The following is a 5712-nucleotide window of genomic DNA, read 5'->3' as shown; positions in this document are numbered from 1 at the left end:
TTTTTTTGCAGGCTTTGGAGGGCAGTGTGCTGCTGCGCCTGCTACAAGGAAGAGGAGGAACAATACTAATTATTCATCAGACCTTCAGAAATGGGATTGAACCATAAACCATTAAATTATTCGCATTAAATTTGGACTCAATTCTGCTTTCCTTCTGTTTACTACTTAATTTCAGAACTTTTCTATAAACTTTCACTTTGCAAGTGTGGAGTAGGTTGTGTAAATAAGTGGGAAACATCCACATTTTAATGCTTTTAATAATTTACTTAGTACATTTAAAAAATGTTATTTGACAACAAAAAAACGAAGGGAAAGGAAAATGGCAGACGGAAGGGAGGGTGGTGTGGCAGGTGCCGCTTCTCATACGAATGCTGTTATTTTATCTAAAACATCAGGTGTACGCTGACCCCAGCTAAGAAACTCATGCAAAGATTTAAAGCGCAATGATGTGTTTTATCTCCAGTACATTGCCATGATTGTCAGTTATGTAGCTGCTCTACTGATAATCTCAGTGCGTCCTTGCTGGGATGACGCAATCAATCTACTGCCGGAGAATATCAACACCAAACATATTGGTTCACCGTTCCACGGGAGCGGACAGTAGACAGCATACCATAATGTTCTGAATAATGGCCAAGTCTACCTCGCTCCCTATTCCACTGACCTGCTTAGGCGGAACAAACACATGTCCAAAATTTATCGGAAACTGTTCAACTACCTGTTCACTACCCTCCTGCTCTCCGGGGATGTGCAACTCAATCCTGGGCCTAACATCACCGAGCCAGCGATACTCACTGCAGTGGATGGCCTCGTCCACTGATCGTCGCCGCTACGGAAGTGGGGGAGTGCTATGGTCTCATGGTTTCTCTCGACTCTTCAAACATACACAATTCGCCATATGCGATCCCTGACTTTGCTTCTGGTACGCAAGCTGTTTTAATTAGTTCCCCGCATCCAGTGCAAGCGGGAGGGATTGTTAATTGCGCTACCGAACTGCCCCTATTCAAAACGAAACAAAACGTCCTAAACCCAGCCGTCAGAAAACACAGATTATCTAACTTTTTACAATGTGTCAATCACACCATCTGAGCAGCTAACCGATCGCTGCAGCTGTACATAGACCATCTGTAAATAGTCCACCCAATCTACCTACCTCTTCCCCATATTGTTTTTATTTACTTTGCTGCTCTTTTGCACACCAGTATCACTACTTACACACCATCATCTGCTCATCATCATCTGCTCATCTATCACTCCAGTGTTAATCTGCTAAACTGTAATTACTTTGCTACTATGGCCTATTTATTGCCATACCTTCTCATGCCATTTGCACACACTGTATATAGACTTTCTTTTTTTCTATTGTGTTATTGACTGTTTGCTGGTTTATTCCATGTAACTCTGTGTTGTCGTGTCTGTCGCACTGCTTTGCTTTATCTTGGCCAGGTCGCAGTTGTAAATGAGAACTTGTTCTGAACTAGTTTACCTGGTTAAATAAAGGTGAAATAATAAAAAAACTAAAAAACTCTCAAGTCATCTGGGACCCACGAGCTAAGCCCAAGGAACTACTAGGGGGGCACTTGAACATTCGTAGTGTCATTCTAAAAAGTGATCAAATTCAACATCTTCTCACAGACTCCAACCTTGACTTCCTCTGCCTTTCAGATACATGGCTCCATAAAAAACTATCCATATGCTGCTTTGATTGTGCCTGACTACAATGTTTTCAGGAGAGACAGGATTGAAGGAAGAGGAGGGGGTCTGATGATTTACATTAAAGAACATATCCGATGTAAACAAATTGAGTGGTCATGTGATAATGAACTAGAATGTATTGGCCTGAACGTTACACTGTCTCCCCAAATGTCTTTTACACTTATTGGAATGTATACACCACCTTCCACCAAAAGTGTGTTTATTGATCAGTTTAATAACATGCTTAGGGAATGTGATTTTGGGAACGAGGTCATCTTAATGGGAGATTTTAATATTAATTATGAAGACAAGTCTTGTAGGAAAACCCTCAAATTTATCACTAATACCTTTGACCTTACACAACTAGTTAAAGGGCCAACCAGGGTGACTTGTTGCTCCAAAACACAGATTGATTTGGTGTTCAGTAATAAACCAGAGAGAGTGACTAAATCATTCAATATGGTTACTGGGCTGTCTGATCATAATCTGACACTTATAGCCAGAAAGCTTTCTAAGAGCAGGTTTACCCTCTCTACTGTTAGAAAGACGGATCAACTAAGAATTCCTAAGAGTGAATTAAACTATTTTGAAATCACAATTAAGGGAATTAACTGGAATGATCTCTTGTCCTATACAGATGTGGAAGCTGATAGTCAGGTTTTTCTATCCACAATCCAGACTACAATAAATGGTTTCCTAAAGAAAATCAAATCCAAACCTGGCCAAAAGAGCACTCTAGCTTGGTTAAATGGAGAAATCTGGAAATTGATGAAAGAACGAGATTATGCTCTAAAAACAGCCCTAAAATCCAAATTAGAGCATGACAGACGTAGGTTTACCATGTTGAGAAATAAGGTGATGAAAGAAATCTGACAGGCCAAGGCAAACTTTTTTATTAACATAATTGTTGAAGCAAAGGGAAATTCAAAATTGATCTGGGAGAATCTAAAAAAGTTAACAGGGAAAGACCATAGTAACACTGCAAAAAGACCAGAAATCCTGGTGAATAACAATCTAACACAGGATGCAGTCGAAATAGCAATAGCCTTCAATTCCTACTTTATTGACTCTGTCAGGGTACTGACACAGAACCCCTCCACTGGTTTCTTGGGCTCAGTGCTAGTAAATGATGCTCAACCTGTCTTCATCATAAGGGAGGTTTCTGAGTCAAAGGTGAACAAGGTGATTAGCTCACTAAAGAACTCTAAATCCAAAGATGTTTTGGGCTGGACTCTACCTTTCTTAAAAAACTACAAAGAGTCACTCATTGGCCCCATTACTAAGGTCACCAACACATCTATTGGTCTGGGGTTGTTTCCAAGGGTATGGAAGTCGGCCATAATAACGGCCATCTTTAAATCGGGCGACCCTGCTGACGTGAGTAACTACAGGCTCATTAGTATACTACCTGTGGGGTCGAAGGTTGTTGAAAAGTGTGTAGCAGAACAACTGATTGCCCACCTCAACAAAAGCCTCTTCACATTACACTCCATGCAGTTTGGTTTCAGAGCGAAACACTCCACAGAAACGACCGACTGCTTTCTTCTGGAAAATGTGAAGTCCAAGATGGACAAAGGGGGCGTTGTTGGGGCTGTGTTTCTGGACCTAAGGAAGGCTTTTGATACTGTTAACCATGAGATTCTCATCACAAAATTGTCCAAGTTCTTGCGTTGAGCTTGCGTCCCACCCACTCAACAGCCAGTTGAATCCTGTGGCGCGATTTTCAAATCCCTTAGAAATGCTATTACTTCAATTTCTCAAACATATGACTATTTTACAGCTATTTAAAGACAAGACTCTCGTTAATCTAACCACACTGTCCGATTTCAAAAAGGCTTTACAACGAAAGCAAAACATTAGATTATGTCAGCAGAGTACCCAGCCAGAAATAATCAGACACCCAGTTTTCAAGCTAGCATATAATGTCACAACCCAGAAGACAGCTAAATGCAGCACTAACCTTTGATGATCTTCATCAGATGACACACCTAGGACATTATGTTATACAATACATGCATGTTTTGTTCAATCAAGTTCATATTTATATCAAAAAACAGCTTTTTACATTAGCATGTGACGTTCAGAACTAGCATACCCCCGCAAACTTCCGGGGAATTTACTAACAATTTACTAAATTACTCACGATAAACGTTCACAAAAAGCATAACAATTATTTTAAGAATTATAGATACAGAACTCCTCTATGCACTCGATATGTCCGATTTTAAAATAGCTTTTCGGATTAAGCACATTTTGCAATATTCTTGTCACGGTTGTCGTCGGTTAAGGAGGACCAAAACGCAGCAGGTATGTGCAGGCTCATCTTGATGTTTATTTATTTTTAAAATGAACGTACAAAAATAACAAAAACACGAACGATCAACAAAAACAGTCTGGTAAGGCACAAGGCGAAACACAGAACAATCACCCACAAATAACAAACACAAACACACCCTAATATATGGGACTCTCAATCAAAGGCAGATAGACAACACTTGCCTTCAACTGAGAGTCCCAACCCCAATTAACAAAACATAGAAACAGACATACTAGACTAAACATAGAATACCTGACAACCAAACAGTGCCCAAAAACCCCTGAATACTTAAACCAAATGCCCCTTCAACAAAACACACCACCCCGAACCACATAAAACGAATACCCTCTGCCACGTCCTGACCAAACTACAATACTAAATAACCCTTATACTGGCCAGGACGTGACAGTACCCCCCCCCCCTTAAAGGTGCTAACCCCGGAAGCACCTTAAAAACAAAAAAACAAAAAAAAACAACAACCCCAAACAACAAAACCAAAATTCCCCTCTACTAAAGGGAGGGAAGGGAGGGTGGCTGCCGTCAACGACGGCACTGTTCTACACCCCTCCTCCCCAACCCACCTATATCTGGAGGTGGCTCTGGTTCCGGCCGTTCCAGGCTGTCGGGCCACTCTGGCATCGCCGGGGGGCAGTCGGGCCAGTCTGGGCAGTCTGGCAGTTCGGGACAGTCTGGGCAGTCTGGCAGCTCTGGACAGTCTGGGCAGTCTGGCAGCTCGGGACAGTCTGGGCAGTCTGGCAGCTCGGGACAGTCTGGGCAGTCTGGCAGCTCGGGACAGTCTGGGCAGTCTGGCAGCTCGGGACAGTCTGGGCAGTCTGGCAGCTCGGGACAGTCTGGGCAGTCTGGCAGCTCGGGACAGTCTGGGCAGTCCGGCAGCTCGGGACAGTCTGGGCAGTCCGGCAGCTCGGGACAGTCTGGGCAGTCCGGCAGCTCGGGACAGTCTGGCCACTCCGGCAGTTCAGGGCAGTCTGGCCACTCCGGCAGTTCAGGGCAGTCTGGCCACTCCGGCAGTTCAGGGCAGTCTGGCCACTCCGGCAGTTCAGGGCAGTCTGGCCACTCCGGCAGTTCAGGGCAGTCTGGCCACTCCGGCAGTTCTGACGACTGTTGACTGGCGGGCAGCTCCGACGACTGTTGACTGGCGGGCAGCTCCGACGACTGTTGACTGGCGGGCAGCTCCGACGACTGTTGACTGGCGGGCAGCTCCGACGACTGTTGACTGGCGGGCAGCTCCGACGACTGTTGACTGGCGGGCAGCTCCGACGACTGTTGACTGGCGGGCAGCTCCGACGACTGTTGACTGGTGGGCAGCTCCGACGACTGTTGACTGGCGGGCAGCTCCGACGACTGTTGACTGGCGGGCAGCTCCGACGACTGTTGACTGGCGGGCAGCTCTGACGACTGTTGACTGGCGAGGCTGGGTTTACGCACTTGAAGGCTGGTGCGGGGAGCGGGAACAGGACGAGTCGGACTGGGTTGACGCACTTCCGGGTCCGCACGAGAGACAGGAGCTGGAAACCCAGGGCTATGGAGGCGCACAGTCGGTCTAGATCTTACCTCCTGCACAACCCGCCTTGGCTGGATGGAACTAGTAGCCCTGTATGAGCGGGGTGCTCGTACAGGGCAGACTGGGCTGTGCAGGGGCCTGATGGTAGCCGTGCGTAGAGCGGGAGTTGGGTAGCCTG

The 5712-nt window shown here is 45.5% G+C and overlaps 1 long non-coding RNA gene across 1 annotated transcript; it reads right to left on the bottom strand.

The window, feature by feature from the left end:
* Positions 1 to 822, bottom strand: LOC115167708 (uncharacterized). The gene is made up of 2 exons (XR_003870538.1): positions 719 to 822; positions 1 to 41 (listed from the first exon to the last, which is right to left on the bottom strand). It is a non-coding gene; the product is annotated as an uncharacterized LOC115167708 (long non-coding RNA).
* Positions 823 to 5712: the final 4890 nt, after the last annotated feature.

This window comes from Salmo trutta, chromosome 29 (assembly GCF_901001165.1).
Source record: "Salmo trutta chromosome 29, fSalTru1.1, whole genome shotgun sequence".
NCBI classification, from domain to species: Eukaryota; Metazoa; Chordata; class Actinopteri; order Salmoniformes; family Salmonidae; genus Salmo; species Salmo trutta.
The sequence above is the reverse complement of the archived record's forward strand: the minus strand, read 5'-3'. Positions and strand labels throughout refer to the sequence as shown.